This window comes from Sorex fumeus, unplaced genomic scaffold (genome assembly GCF_029834395.1).
Source record: "Sorex fumeus unplaced genomic scaffold, SorFum_2.1 ptg000008l, whole genome shotgun sequence".
In the NCBI taxonomy this organism is placed as follows: Eukaryota; Metazoa; Chordata; class Mammalia; order Eulipotyphla; family Soricidae; genus Sorex; species Sorex fumeus.
In genome coordinates this window covers 59,708,810-59,725,967 of record NW_026606065.1, presented here as the reverse complement: position 1 = coordinate 59,725,967, position 17,158 = coordinate 59,708,810, and the positions used below count along the sequence as shown (strand labels likewise).

The 17,158-nt window shown below is 37.0% G+C and overlaps 1 non-coding gene across 1 annotated transcript; it reads left to right on the top strand.

Moving 5' to 3' along the window:
* Nucleotides 1-1,941: 1,941 nt before the first annotated feature.
* On the top strand, nt 1,942-2,048 carry LOC130019471 (U6 spliceosomal RNA). Its single transcript, XR_008791799.1, has one exon. It is a non-coding gene; the product is annotated as a U6 spliceosomal RNA (small nuclear RNA).
* The last annotated feature ends 15,110 nt before the right edge of the window (nt 2,049-17,158 follow it).

The following is a 17,158-nucleotide window of genomic DNA, read 5'->3' as shown; positions in this document are numbered from 1 at the left end:
CTCATAATCATGAAAGCAGCAATGAACCTAAATAAAGTAAGGTGCACAATAATCTGTAGCAACTAAAAAAAATTATACTTGGAATAAGTGATACCATTCCCTTTACTGTAGCACTGTAGCACTGTCCTCCCATTGTTCATCGATTTGCTCCAGCGGGCTAATGTTTCCATTGTGAGACTGGTTGTTACTTTGTTTAGCATATCAAATATGTCACAGGTAGCTTGCCAGGATTTGCCATGCAGGCGAGATACTCACAGTAGCTTACCTGGCTCTCAGTGAGGGGTGGAGGAATCGAACCCGGCTCTGCCAGGCCAGCTGCACACTAAGCAAATGCTCTACTTCTGTGCTATATCGCTCCAGCATTTTCCCTTTACCTGAGACAGAATTTTAATAATCTTTTTAGGGGTTAATTGATCAAAGTTAGATGTAAAGGAAAAGACTGTGAGAAGAAAGGCCCACAACTAAAATCTTACACTTGGGGAATTAAGGGAATATTTAATTATTTCTTCCATCAGACTAAGGAACTAAGGATACAAGAGAGTATCTTTTACTTTGAGAATTATAAATATTTCAAAAGACAAAATTGCTGACATAGTTCTTGACAACTGTCTCCCTTTTAGTATACAAGATCACTTCCCACTGGACTCCAGAAAAGGGGAATGCTCTTCTTTGAGTTATTTATTTTTCTCTGTGTTTTTGATTTTATTTTGCTGTATTTATAAATCATATTTTAAATGGGTTAGAAGTCAATGCAATTGTAAGCTTAATTTTAGAAAACAAGCATAAAGAAACAAGAGCTTAATGCACTATTTAAACATTATGGTGTGAGCCAGAAATACAGTGCAATGAGAAAGTCTCTTTCCTTGCATATGGTCAAACGAATTTGAGCCCTGGCACTGCATATGGTCCTCTGAGCAACATATGAGTGATTCCTGAGAACAGAGCCAGGAGTAATCTCTGAGCTCAGACAAGAGTCACCCACAAAAATTGGGCCTGGCGCAATAATATTGTGGGTAAAAGTTTGCCTTGCATGCAGTCAACCTGGGTTCAATTCTCAGCATCCCATAATGTCCCTCGAGCACTGCCAGAAGTGATACCTTTAGTTCAAAGCCAGAAGTAACCCCTGTGTATCACTGAATGTGGTCCAAAAAGCAAAAAAAAAAAAAAAAAGAAAAGAAAGGCATGACCTGCAAATCAAAAACTACACCAAATCAAGATAAAACATTCTGATGAAATTCATGATATGATTGATGCATGAAGAAGATTAACTAATATTTCATATTTTAGTTTTATTTTATACTGTGCAATTACTTTTAACATATATTTTGTATTCATTATTTTCCCTACCATGCATTTCCACCAAAGAGATTTTCACTGCTTATATTCATTTCTATGTTTCCAGTGCCTCCAAGAGTTTGGCACATTATTCAATACTTAATAATATTTTATGACTTCATGAATGCAAATATATATAAGAAAAGTGTAATCCTCATTAAAATAAATATTAATAGTAGTACTCACACAATTAGTGAATTTAACTCATACCAGACATAATGAAATAGATCACAAATACAAGATTTATAAATAGACACTGGCAAACAGTTCCCACAGAATATAATCATATTAGAGAATATCACATGTATGATTTTAGTTTACTGTTACTTTACAGTGAGTATGTCCTTCTTAGTAATATTCACAACTTCTGTAGTTGTGCTGAAAGTGACTTGTAAGGGTTGTAGAATTCATTTATCCATTTTCTACAACTTATTTTTCATAATTTTTTAGTGAGTAAAAGATGGAAATATAATGAAATTGACTTCATTTTTTATGTATTATTCAATTCTCTTCTCTATATATTTTGTATCTAGATACCCTATAATTGTCTATCCCTGGTAGAAAATGTCTGGATATAGAATCATTTTTTAAAATAAAAAGGATTTAGTGCTCGCTTCGGCAGCACATACACTAAAATTGGAATGATAGAGAGAAGATTATCATGCCCCCCGCACAAGGATGGCACACAAATTCCTGAAACATTCCATATTTTTAAGTCACATAAAAGGAGCACCCCTTAGATTCAAAGTAGACCTATCAGAGGAAACCCTCCAAGGCAATAGTGAGATATAGTGAAAAAACTCACTGAAATGAACGCTTCACCAAGAATACTCAATCTGGCTAAACTCTCACTCAAACTCGAAGTACACTATTTTGTGGATAAACAGCAGCTCAGGAACTTCATAGACTCAAAACCAAACTTAAAAGAAAGGGTAAAGGGGCTAAAATAAAACAAGACAAACCCTACAAGCACAACAGACTCTTACAGAAAGATGACACAAAACCTCATAACAATAATCTCTCTCAACATTAACGGTCTAAATTTACCAATTAAGAGACACAGAGTGGCAAAATGAATTCAGAGACAGAACCCAACATTCTGCTGCCTACAAGAAACTCATTTGAACAGTCAGAGCAAACACAGACTCAAAGTTAAAGGATGGAAAACAATCCTGCAAACAGTTCCCAAAGAATATAATCAGTTCCCTCAAAAAAAAGATGGGGTGGCCATATTAGTATCTGACAACATGAATTTCAGGTGAGGCTGGAGCGATAGCACAGCTGGTAGGGTGCATGCCTCGCATGCAGCCCATGCAGCCGACCCGTGTTCAAATCCTCTGCCCTTCTTGGAGAGCTGGGAAGCTACAAAGAGTATCTCGGCCACATGGCAAAGCCTGGCAAGCGTATTTGATATGCCAAACACAGTAACAAAAAGTCTCAAAATGGAGACGTTACCGTGCCCACTCGAGAAAACTGATGAACAATGGGAGGACAGTGACAGTGACAGTGAAATTTCAGATTGAAAAAGATTAGAAGGGAAAGCGAAGGCTATTTACTATTAATCAAGGGATATGTGCATGGAAGAAATCAAACTCTTAAATGTATACACACCTAATGATGGAACAGCTAAATATATAAACAACAGCTAGCAGATTTTAAGGAGGATATTGTTAGTCACACAATAGTAGCTGGAGACTTCAACATTGCCTTATCACCTCTGGATTTATCAACAAGACCAAAACTCAGCAAGGCAACATTGGCTTTGAAAGAAGAAATAGAAGAGAGGGCTTATAGTTCTATACAGAGCTTTACACCTCAAAAAGAAAGAATACACATTCTTCTCCAGTGCACATGGAACATTTTCAAAAATAGACCATATGCTAGGACACAAAACATACTTGAATAGAATCAGGAAGATAGAAATAGTATCAACAATCTTTTCAGACCATGATGCACTGGGAACAGAAATGAATCATACACGACACTGAGAACCAAATCAAACATCTGGAAACTAAACACCTCAATGTTGAACGAGTGGGTCAGAAAGCAAGTCAAGGATGGAATCAAAGGATACCTGGAAGCAAATAAAAATGAAGGCGCGAGCTACCAGAACCAATGGTATGGAGCGAAAGCTATGTAAAGGGGAAAATTTATAGCTCTGCAAGCATTTCTGAGGAAGGGAGAAAAGGGCCTACATAAACAACTTGACTTCAAAACTCAAGATCTTAGAAAAGGATCAACAAAAGGAGCCCGAACCAGGAGAAGGATACCTAATAACGGTATCCATGACATTCTTCAAAGAAATGGAGCAAACACTCCTGAAATTCATATGTAATAGTAAGCCGCCACGAATAGCTAAATCATTTTGGAAAAAAGAAAATGGGAGGAATCAACCAGCCTAAGTTCATACTCTACTACAAAGCAGTAATAATTAAAACAGCATGGTACTGGAACAAAGGCAGAGCTGCAGACCGGTGGAACAGGACTGAATATACTGATATCTCCCCCAAACATATGATCATCTAATCTTTGGTAAGGGAGCAAGAAATGTGAAGTGGAGCAAGAAAAGCCTCTTTAACAAATTGTGATGGGAAAACATGATGGCTACATGCAAAAAAATGGGCACAGATCTCTGCCGAAGACCATGTATAAAAGTAAGATAAAAATGGATTAAACACTTCAACATCAGACCAGAATCCATAAGGTACATTAAAGACAAAGTTGGCAAAACCCTCCCTGACATTGAAGCTGATGGTATCTTCAAAGATGTCACGCCACTGGACAAGCAAGTGAAAACAGAGATAGACAAATGGGACTATCTTAAACTAAGAAGCTTCTGCACCTCAAAAGAAACAGTGACCAAAATACAAAGTCAGTCTACAGAATGAAAAAGTATATTTGTCCAATATCCATCCTACAAGGGGTTGATATCAAGGATATATACAAAGTACTGGTTGAACTTCATCAGAAGAAAACATCTAACCCCATCAAAAAATGGAGAGGCAAAATGAACAGAAACTTTCTTAAAGAAGAAATCCGAATGGCTAAATGGCACGTGAGAAAATACTCTACATCATTAATTATCAGGGAGATGCAGATCAAAACAACAATGAGATGTCATCTCATACCACAGATACTTGCTCACATCCAAAAGAACAAAAGCAACCTGTGTTGGCACGGATGTGGTGAGAAAGGGACCCTCTTTCACTGCTGGTGGGGATGCTGACTAGTTCAGCCCTTTTGGAAAACAGTATAGATGATTCTCAAAAAATTAGAAATTGAGCTCCCATTTTACCAAGCAATACCACTACTTGGAATATATTCCAGAGAGGCAAAAAAGTGTAGTTGAAATGACATCTGCGCTTCTATGTTCATTGCAGCACTGTTTACAATAGCCAGAATCTGGACAAAAAACCTGAGTGCCCGAGAACAGGTGACCTGTTAAAGAAACTTTGGTATATCTACACAATGGAGTACTATGTAGTTGTTAGAAAAGATGAAGTCATAAAATGTACATACAAGTGGTACTACATGGAAAGTATCATGCTAAGTGAAATAAGTCAGAAAGAGAGGGACAGACAGGGAAAGATTGCATTCATCTGCGGAACATAAAGTAACAAAATAGGAGACTAACACCTAAGAATAGCCAAAATAGGTACCAGGAGTTTTGGTCCATAGCTTGGAGGCCAGCCACACATGCTAGGGGAAAAGGAAGCTCAGATAGAGAAGGGAGCACCAAATAAAGGGTGTTGGGAGGATCCAACCAGGGTGGAGATGCATTGCTGAAAGTAGACTATAGACCGAACATGATTGCCACTCAATGCCTCTTTTGCAAACCACAGCACCCAGTATTAGAGAGAAAATAAAAGGTAATGCCCTGCCACAGAAACAGGTTGGGATGGGCGAATAGGGGATGGAGGGGTACTGGGATCAGTAGTGGTGGAGAATGGGTACTGGTGGAGGGATTGATACTTGATCATTTTATAACTGAAATCTAAGCACAAAAATGTGTAAATCTACAACTGTACCTGGTGTTTCACTAAGAAAATTTTTAAAAAATCAACCAAAACAAAAAAAAAAAAAGGATTTAATCATGGTCATGTGAAACTTAGGTGTAAATTCACCATCCAATAATTTTAAGTAATTTATTGTAGAAATAATTGACTTCTGTATTTTAAAAAGCCTGTAATACTATGCAACCAATATAAAGTTCTTCTCATGTTAAATCTGTCAAGTGCATGCTTTCATTTCAGCATGACGTGATCTATTCAAAAATTCAGTAGAAATATTATTTTAGCTTTCTTAATAAATGATGTTGAAACTAAAGGTGAGTCATGAAAAATGATTTATCTTCTTGCTTTCTATCTCAATTTTTTCATTTTCTTTTCTTCTTTTTTCTTTTTTTTATTGAATCACCATGATAACAATTATAAAATTTTCAGGTTTAAGTCCCAGTCATAAAATGATCAAACACCCATCCCTTCACCAGTGCACATTTTCCACCACCAAGAAACCCAGTATAGCTCCCATCACAACCCTCACCCTGCCTGTGTGGCAGATGATTTCCACTTTACTCTCTCTCTATTTTGATTACATTCAATTTTTTGACAGAATACCCACCATTATTATTTGGAATTTTCCCCCACCAATCAGACATGCCGAAAAGGAATCATTAATTTGTTTTCTATTGCTGATTACGACGGCCACATGAATTCACGCAGCCACGCAATTTTGGATTTTTGATATTTTAGTAACTAATTCGGGAGGGATTTCTGCCAAAAGCCACTGGGTTCCGAGATTGGTTTGTGTGCCTCTAGGATCATGGCTATTCAGGAGCTGGAGGAGTCATTGTTTAGCTCAACTCAGAGTCTCATAGGGTAGGGAAAAGGGCCGGTTCCACCCCCTGTCCCGTTTGGCTCCGCATGTCTTGTCACATACCTCTCTGTCAAATAGGATATGAAAGATGGCAGTCACGATGTTGCCAAGGGAAAAAGGTGGAAGGGACAATGCCCTTTCCCACTCAAGGTGGCATGGGGCCGTAGCTTAATTCACAATCCAGAAGCATTTCTGCGAGAAGCCCCTGGGTTCTGAGATTGGTTTGTGTGCCATTGAGGAGCTGGAGGCATTCATGGGTGGCAACTCAGGGTCTACTTGGGGTGGAGAGAAAGGAATTTGCATTTTCTTTCTTTAAAATATCCAAACAATATTTATGGCCTACAATTTAGAGATTAAAATTTCACTTCTAACTATTACTTTCAATGTAAAATGAAACCAAGTCTATAGCCAATAAATACCATAATTTAAAATCTGTAAACAATTTTAAAATTATGATACCATTTTGTTTTATTCCAGAAAAAAATCAGAATTATAAAAATACAAAATAAGATAGATTTTTTTGCTAAGAATATAATGTTTGCTATAAAAATGTTGTAACTTTAACATCCCTTATCATTACTTTTATTTCTTGTATTTGCTATATTTTGATCAATGAAGCTCAGAATAATTGTACTGTATTTCTGTGTAGAAAATTTATAAGAAATTTCTATTAATAATCTCTCTTCTGTCATGCTTTTTCTGTGTCTTATGCTCTCCCTTCCTCTCTCTCCCTCTGTCTCTCCCTGTCACTAATATTTCCAGTAGTTTTACAATCACAACTCACAGGGAGGTAATGAAGAAGCCTTTATTATCCTGTTGGACTGGGATTTCCATGTGGCAATGCTCAAGGCTTACTCCTAGTACTATATTGAAGGATCACACTTGCAATTGCTTGGAACAAGGTTGAGAATTTGAACCAAAATGCTGACTACATGCAAGGAAAGCAGCCCCTCTCCTTACTATCTCTGCTACTGTCTTTCATATATATTTTAAGTGACTGTTTCATGCACTGCGGACATTCAGGAGAGTATTTATTACCAGATTTCAAACATTGTCTTTAAGCCAGAAAATGTTATATTTGTGGGTGGAGAATCTCATTCATCAGTGCTCAGAGCCTATTCCATGCTCTGTTCTTTGGAATCACTCTTGACATGTAAAGGACTATATGGGGCGTTGGGATTGAACCTGGATGACCTACGTGCAAGGGAAACAACCTACCCATGTACTGTTGCATTCCCTTTTTTGTATGAAGTGTTCAGGATTTAGGCTTGGGGATCACCTTTTTTTTTTATTAGTGAAACACTATGAGGTACAGTTGTAGATTTACAATTTTTTTTATGCTTGGGTTTCGATTATACAATGATCAAATACCCATCCCTCCACCAGTGCCCATTTTCCACCACCATGGATAATATCCTCCCCACCCCCATACCCCCATCCCCCCCTGCCTCTGTGGCAGGGCAATCCCCTGTGTTCTCTCTCTCCTTTTGGGTGTTGTGGTCTGCAAAAGAGGCATTGAGTGGCAAACATGTTCAGTCCATAGTCTACTTTCAACACGTGTCTCCCCTCCTGGGAGGATCCTCCAAATACCCTTTATTTGGTGCTCCCTTCTCTATCTGAGCTGCCCTTTCCCCTAGAATGCCCAACTGGCCTCTAAGCTATGGAGTAATCCTCCTGGTGCTGATCTCAGCTATTCTTGGGTATTAACCTCATATTTTGTTACTTTATATCTTGGGGATCACTCTTGGCAGGATTTTGGGGATCATATGTGGTACAGGGGGTCAAGCCCATGTTGACCACATGTAAGCCACATGTAAGACTTACCCACTGTACTATCGCTCTGATAGCAGAAATGGTTTTGAAATCAAGCACAACCTACTGTTCTCACCAGACTATAGCTTCTATCAAGCTACAACTTGACTACAAAATATAGGTATACATTTTAAGGCTAGAATAAATCACCTAGTACAAACTAGCTACTCAAGATCTGTGCCCTTCACAAATGAATGAGCTCCAATTTTTACAATTCCTGTTAAAACCTTCTACAAAAGTAAATAGTATCTCACTGTGAGTCCAATTCCAGATAATACCTCAAACTCCTTTTCTACATAACTTTCAGGAAATTAAATTCCTTATTCCCTTTGTGACATTTCACATTTTATATATCTAAATGTCTTACATGGAATTTACTACATTTTCTAGCTACTATGTTTGTTTTTTTGGATTGTGTTTCTTTTATTTTGTTTATGATGATGCAATATTTCCTGATGCAGCACTAATAAATCAACAAGGGATTGCCTTGCACGTAGTGGACCCAGTTCCAACCCCAGCACTGCACATGGTCCCCCAAGTACTGCTCAGAGTGATCCTAAAGCAGAAAGGCAGGAATCAGCTCTGAGCATTGTTGGAAACACCAACAACTCAGAAATTACTCAGGTCTTACTATGTTTTAGCATAATTTAAACTGACGTAAGCACTGTAGCACTGTCGCACTGTCCTCCCATTTTTCATTGCGTTGCTCAAGTGGGCACCAGTAACATCTGACAACAAATTGTGAGACTTATTGTTACTGTTTTTGGCATATTGAATACATGATGGGAAGCATACCACATTTGCCATGCGGGCGAGCGAGATACTCTCGGTAGCTTGCTGGGCTTTCTGAGAGGGGTGGAGGAATCGAACCCAGGTTGTTTGCTGGCAAGACAAATACCCTACCGGATGTGCTACTTAAATCTTTATCAATTATCAAAAAATATAATTATATATCTACCTTATAAAAAGAGGATTAAAATATAAATTTTATATGTTTTCTCTCTCAAAAAATCTAAAATGTATTGGGATTATAGCTGGCAATGCTAAGGGTTTACTCCAGAAATTTGCTTACGGATCTCTCTTGGCAGGACAGAGTGCACAGTTCAGCCTGGGGATTTAACCAGAGTGAGCAGCATGCAAAACTATTGCTTTAATCCCTGTGCTATCTCTCTATCACTCAAAATCAAAAATATATAAATTACCAGCTGGCAGATTTAAGCTACTCCCAATTTATTATAATTTCTATTTATTTATAATTTATAAGCTCTTCAAGTTTATTATTAAATTAAAATCGTATTTCCAAAGGTATTATTTGTTATTAAAATATAATGCACAAATTTTCATTGTGACTAGAAATTATATAGGCAACAATAAAGTTACAACTTTATTAGTTTTCAATAGAGCTTTAAACTTGTCATCCTTTTCAAGTAGAATTATATTGCCTTTCAACAGCTAAATATATGAAGAGCAAGGTAACCTTTGAGAAAGAAAAAAGAAATGTCATCTTTATTATCAATAGGGCACAAAAACATGACACATTTTTTATTGGCAATATTCAGGATACTGATGACAAAGGTGTCCTGTCAGTGAATGATAATTGTTGAATTTCCAAGTGGAGTGTTGGGATTTCATTATTGTCATGCAACGGTGAGATGAGACATGTATGCTTATTTCCTCTGTCAACTTTTCATTCAAATGCTTCTCTTTTAACACAAACCTGAACAGATATCCAGGAATGCTTTGTTTACTCATGTTTCCCCTTCATTTTACAAGGTGCTCATATTAGTACCTCCATTATTTATCTCCCCTGAATCTAATTATTTATTTAAAACTTCACATTCAGTGGACTTTACTCTAGTCTATTGTCCTGATTATTGTCATCAAGCAAAGAAGTCTGAGTCAGTCACAGGTAGAAGCTGACATTGTATTTTATGATGCTTTTTATTATTTATTTAGTTTGAAAGTAGATTGTGAAAGTGATACTAAACTCGAACTAATGTAGTAATAATATGGGAAACACAATTATTTTATATGTATTTAAAAACTTATTAGCAGCTGAATTTTCACTGACTTTCAAATTCCAAGTTCTGGTTCTTGTGTTATCATTTTTTATGCTTTCTGGATTTATTTGAGAAAATATCACTCAGTAGTCCTAAATGATCTTCTTTAATCAAAGGATATAAAATTTAATTTTTTTAAATGTCATCTTCTGCATTAGTCTTATGAATAAAAGGAATGATTATTATGTTTAAAATGATAAACTTGAAGCATATCATATTTATCAATATTGCAAAGATAGTGCCAAGCTTGTCAGAATATTGCTATAATTATTTGCCTCTGCCATTCTGTAACTTTTTGAAAGGTACTAAGGAATTCTTTCTTAGCACATATGAACCATCATACCTTTAGAATTGGAATGCATTTTAAGCCTCCTGGCAAAGGAGTTTTATAGTGTTACTATTTAAAAAAAAATGAAGAAAAGAAAAATCTACAAAACTCCCCCTGCCGGCAGAAAGTACTGTGAAAATTATCTATTGTACACAAATCTTTATTTCAGGCTACAGAGATGGAAAAATGACAAGAATCAATCAGTTGCCCAAGGAAGTATCATAATCAGAAACCAATCAGCACGTTAACTGCTCTGGGGATGTGAGTGGCTTTCTAATGGATGATAGGTAATGATACATCATCAGAAAAACAGGCCCGTAGGTAAGTAACCTTCATTTTTCCAAAGGCAATGCACACCACTTATTATATTGTCATGATTCCATAGCTGGAGGCTCAGAGAGCTCTTAACTAGTAAATAGATTTTGGATAATGGTTAACTCCAAATGACTTCATTCTTGAGGCAGATTATAGATAGCTATTTTTAGGAAGGTTTGATAGCAAGACTACCTAGTTGCCTTGTAATTTTCTTCTTTTGTAACATTTTGACCCTTAGGAAAAATGTTGTAGTGCTGTTTCACACTTTTTATTGCCAGATTTTTGTTAAAGTAGCAGTATCTTCTAAAATGCCATTTTAATGTTCATTCAAAGACTGTTCTAAGTTAACTTTCAGAGAGCTTTAACACCGACTATACATAACTAGCAAGATGTAAGGCATAAGCCCATACACTGCAGCAACTCTATTAGGCTGTGATAATTATTTTTATTTTTACATCAATTTTTAATCTGTTGGATCAAACTCATGGCCCTGCACAGGCAGACTCACACTCTATCAGTGAACCATATCTTTCTTTGGTCTTGATGCTGTTAATTTGTTAACAAAAATTAAAGTATTAATTGAAAGTCACTCTAAGAATTTTAGACATTGGTGCATATTTGAATAGAAGGGATCATTTGTTGAATGTTTCTAAAGGTTAAGGTATTTTGCTACCTATATTTTCCCCTACAAAGATAATTGGTAGGTGGACTCAAGCATGTCTACAATATATTTATATATACATATGGTCTTTGTTCAAATAGTTTGGGTAACCGTTTACTATTTGTATTTTAATGTCCACAATGGATGTGGATATATTGAATTTTCTGAAGTTTTCATCAGATATTTTTATTAAATGCTGGGTTCTGAAACATCCATGACTGTTGAATGTTTTAATAAAAATCCATCATGACATTAGATGAAAACAATTTGGGAGCTATATTTTCAAGGCATATGACATGTTTTATAATATACTATGTGATATTATTCAGGAATAACTAAGCTGAAAATGAAGGATATTGACTTCATTAATCCAACATAATGCTAATCCAATGTAATAATTGCCAATCTGATATAGTTCTCTTTAGTCTAATAAATGTAATCGAATATAGTAAGATATATCAAATATTCTTAAGTATTTAATCAAATGCAAACTTTTGTTACATTTACATATTTTTAACTATTTATACTTTCAAAATGATTATTTTCATATTTGTATTTCCACCATAAGTAATATAGCTACGACTTTTGCTTATGGAAAGAACTGAGATAATCATAACTTAATGTTTCTTCACCTTAAGTATTACAAAGATGTGAGTCAAAGGAGAACAAAAATGGTGATTATATATTAACAGCAATCGCATTTCTCACAGATAAGAAAGGATATTGTAATTTCAGAGAAGTAATGATAGCTCAACACATATTTGATGGTTTGGACATAAGGTACATTATCTTCTGGCAAAGTGCATTCCAAAAAGCATTTGAAAACCTAGAGAGGCAGTGGTCAAAACCCAACCTGCTGTGTATATGCCTACTCCAAAATCTATGGTCATATCCTCTAATCTGTGAAGAAGAAATTTTTTATTCAGAAGAAATAGAAAGTAAAATAAGAATGTTCATGGCTTGCAGTTTTTTTCTCCTGCATAAAATGCCTTTGTTGAATTCCATGAATTATGTATATATCCTTATAAGTTGGATGATTTATTTTATTGAATTGAATAATGCTACTAAGAAATTGGAACTACTCTTTAATAATGAAAATTAATATTAAGGAATATTTTAGAATGAACAACACAGTAGCAAACATATCATTCATTCACCCATTTCCTTTATGACTTATTTTAGAATTTTATGTGACTTTTTCACAGGCATGATCTCATCCCTTGTTCAGTTTACACAGAAAGTTATTGAAATTTAGAGTCTTCAAGTGCTTTCAAGTTTCACTTCTAGAAGACCTGGGGATTCAAGGATACCTCTCACAATCCAGCATTTGATGAGCACCTATTGATTATCTGGTACCACACCTGGTTTGAACTGTATTTGAAGTAGATCAATGAAATAAAATCTTTTCTCACTCTTTACAAAATGAAGATGTATTATTCTGTAAATTCAAATGCTTATCTACTATGGCAATCCCACCTGAAGCATTATCACCATTTATTATTTCTTAGGTGTTTCCCTAGAATATCCTTTCTATCACTGAATTATTCTCAAGATCCAGAGCCCAAATGTGAGAAGGGCACATATCATTGATGAACTTGGCACTTATATACATTTCTTTTGCTAAATCACTCATTTTCAAATTTGTGTCTACATGTTGATTTTACCATTCTCACTTTATGCTTAGTGCTTCTCTTTTGTACTTTGTTAATTATTATTGCACTTAAAATATATATGCTAAGAAACTAAAGATATGGGCTAGAGAGATATTACAACATGTAAGGTGCTTGCCTTCCATATGATCAACTTGGGTTTGATTCCCAGCATGTCATTTTGTACCTTGAGCTTGAGCCCACCAGTATTAATCCCTGAGCACAGAGTCAGGAGCAAGCCCTGAGGACAGCCAGACATAGCCCCAAAATGAAACAAAAAAAACAACCATGTATATGCTGACAATGGTCATGAAATTCCTTGTGTCTTGTTGCTTAAGAGGAAACTACAGAAAAGTTGAACCAAAAATGTACTATTATTTAGAATTTTTTTCTTGCATTTCTTAGTTTCAGGACTCTTTTGTGTGAAAAAATGTTCTGTAGATTTAAGACTCGATGACAATTCAATGATTCTTGGAAATCTGTGGTACAGAAAAGAACTGATAAAAATCTTCTCTTGGTAGAACAAACGGGATAAAGGTGGTTGCTTACATTAGTATTTAGAGTATAAAATCAAATTTATTTAAAGGCTAACTAGATGTAAATAGAAACAGAAGAATTTAATAAAATTTTTATATTTCTGAGCCTTACATTGTAATGCCTTTATAAGGAAGGGAGAATAAAAAATGTGACGTACTCAGCTTGAAAAAGTTGAGTCTACATATATCCATTCTCACATATAAAGACTACTTTTTTCTCATTTTCTCCCTCATACTCAGTGACCTTGAAAATTCCTTCTTTTTTGAGTGGTTTGTTCTTCTTCACCTGACTATAAGGTGAAACACACACAAACTAACACACACTCACATTACATACTATGTAAAGGTAAAGGTAAAGGCCCTCCCGTTGATCGTCGATTTGCTCGAGCGGGCCCAGTAACGTCTCCATTGGAGACTTTGTTGTTACTGTGTCTGGCATATCCAATACTCTCGGTAGCTTGCCGGGCTCTCCGAGAGGGGCGGAGGAATCGAACTCGGGTCGGCCATGTTGGCCGCTTGTAAGGCGAACGCCCTACCCGCTGTGCTATCGCTGGAGTGATAGCACAGCAGTAGGGCATTTGCCTTACAAGTGGCCAACATACTATGTATGCCATTTTATTTTATATATATTTGTTTGTTTGCCACTGGGCAACACCAGGCAGTGCTTAGAGGTTGCTCCTGGCTCTTCCTTAGAGATGTTGGAGATTAAACCCATGTCAGCCATGTGCAAGACAAGCACTCTACCTGCTGTACTATCTGTTCATCCATAATATATACATATATATTCATGAACATTTAAGTAAGTTGCATTTCTCACTGGTAAATTTTCTAAAATTTTTATATATATACATGTATATCATATAACTGAAAACTGCATTTGCTCTTATTTGTTTTCTATGTTTATTTTATTATCTCTATATATAAATGTGTGTATATATGTATGTATATATGCATGTGTATAAATATATAATGTGCATTTATACTGTGTGTATGTGTGTGCTCCCACATTGTAAAGCTCAATGATTGGAAGTTGTTGTTTTGAGGTATTAATTTAAAATAATTATTGAGTAATTATCATGTAAAGAATAGTTTTATGTGCCAAAATAGCAGTGAAAATGTCAAGAGGATCTTCTTTGCCATACAGGTTTGTTCTAAATGGGAGAAGAAAACAATAAACAAAAAATAAATATACTCTTGCTCACTTGTTTAGCAAACATGCTAAAATTGGCATGATGCATAATGCAGAGAAGATAAGCCAAGTCTTATATAATAATGTCCCATTATTAGCAAATTTTTCATCAGTTGATCACTTGATCACTTGACATCCCATTACTCATTGATTTACTCTAGCAGGAACCAGTAACATCTCTATCCATCCCTTTGAGTGCTAGTGTAACCCAATGGCGTCTACTCACTCAAGGAACACAGAGAGCATCAAACCAATCATTTAGGGTCTTGATGAAGAAGTCTAACTATCTCGTAGGTGGACGGCCACACAATCTTTTGACGTCCCGTGGTATCCAGTCAGTAATGGCTCTAGTCTAGCAGCCATCTCCAAATCATATTACGTGTCCGGCCCATCTGATTTTCGACTCCTTGGCAAATGAGACAGCATCCCTGATTCTCAATCATTGACGGAGGTTGGAATTCTGTATTCTTTCTCTCATATGAGTGAAGCATGATACTCCAAACATAGCTCTATTGATTCCTCTTTAGGAGACCTGAATAGTGTTCTCAAACTGTTTTCCTAGAGCCCAGGTCTCTGAGGCATATGTTAAAGCAGGAAGAACCGTGGACTCGAAGAGATGTGCCCGGAGCTGGAGGTTCTTCGTCCTCTTAGCTATATCTTTGATGCTCTTGAAGGCATTCCAAGCTGCCCCCTCCCTCCTGTGTAACTCAGGTGCCAGGTCATTCGTCATGTTGAGTTCTAAACTTAGGTACACATAACTGCTGCATTCAGAGATGTTCATTCAGTTGAGAACAAGTGGAATGTCAGGAACGAATCTGTTTCTCATAAACATTGTCTTCGTGAAATTCAGCTGTAGTCAATCTGACCTTTTCACACTGATGGTCGAAGTTGGCCAGCATTTGTGCTGCTTGGTTAATGTTTGGTGTTATTAGAATGATGGCATCAACGAAGCAGAAGTGGTGTAGTTGCTGACCGTCTATCTTCACTCCCATTTTGTTCCATTCCAGTTGTCAAATGACGGTCACGAGGGTGGCACTGAAGAGAGTTTTGGTGAAATAGTATCATCCTGCTGAACCCCTCTGTTGACTTTGATGATCATTTCCTTGTAGAATGGTGATATCCTAGTGGACAATCCATAATACATCTCGGGGTGGATTCTGATGTACTGACTTTGAACGTCTGTTTGGCCAGGGCTTTCACTTCAGTCTCAACAGAATAAAAGGCTTTCTTTGAATCAATGAATATTAGACAGAGCAGCATCTTGAACTCCTGAGAAACCTCAATGAGCTTGGTTACTAAGTGGTTATGGTCAATTGTGCTAAATCCTTTTCGGAATCCAGCTTGCTTGTATGGCTGCCCATCATCTAGTGTTCTGCCAATCCTATTCAGGATAACTCAAGCAAAAAGTTTGTAGATGACAGACAGCAGGCAGATCGGGCAGTAGTTGCTCATGTCGTGGATATCTCCCTTCTTGCACAGTAGTACAGTTCTTCTGGTTTTCCACTGGGACGGAAACTTGCTTTCAGACAGGTAGCTTGTGAAGAGCCAAGCCAGTGTATTAATGAGGACTGACAGCAGATTCTTCAGATGTTCATGTCTGATGTTGTTCTGGCTAGGTGCCTTTCACTTGTTTACTGACAAAATGGCGTGTCAGATTTTGAAATGGAGAATGTTGGGAATGACATACCCATCCTACTGAATTTGGTATCTGGGCAGGTGGACATGGTTATGGAAGAGATCCGAGTAGAATTAATGGATAATCTCCACTGACCTCCTTGAAGATGTGGTGCTGTCACTTTCCTCCCATTGTTCATCGATTTGCTTGAGCAGGCCCAGTAACATCTCCATTGCGACAATTATTACTGTGTTTGGCATATCGAATACATCACAGGTAGCTTGCCGGGCTTTGGCATGCATGCTAGATACTCTCGGTAGCTAGCCAGGCTCTCTGAGAGGGGTGGAGGAATCGAACTCAGGTCGGCCATGTTGGCCATTTGCAAGCCCTACCCGCTGTGCTATGGCTCCAGTCCTGGATGATGTGATAGTTCCATAAGGATGTCAGACGGCAGTCATCTTGTTTTGTAGTTGGCAAAGGACAGGCAGGCATTGTGAATGCTTATCCTGGCTTCTGCCCCATCAGCCAGCACTGCTGTTCTTCTCTCTTTGAGGTCTTCCTTTATCATTTCTCTGCACTGCTTTGCAATCTCAGACATTAGCTTGTGGTTGCCTGAGGCTCACGCCAAGCCACTTTGGCGAATGGGCTCCAGAGTTTTCGAAGACAGGCATCTTTTTGTGGCTATCCCTCTCACAGTTTCCTCACACAGTCATGGAGGTGCTGAACCAGTTGATCATATTCTTCGTCAATGTTGTCCAACAACAGCATCTTCCCATGTTGCCG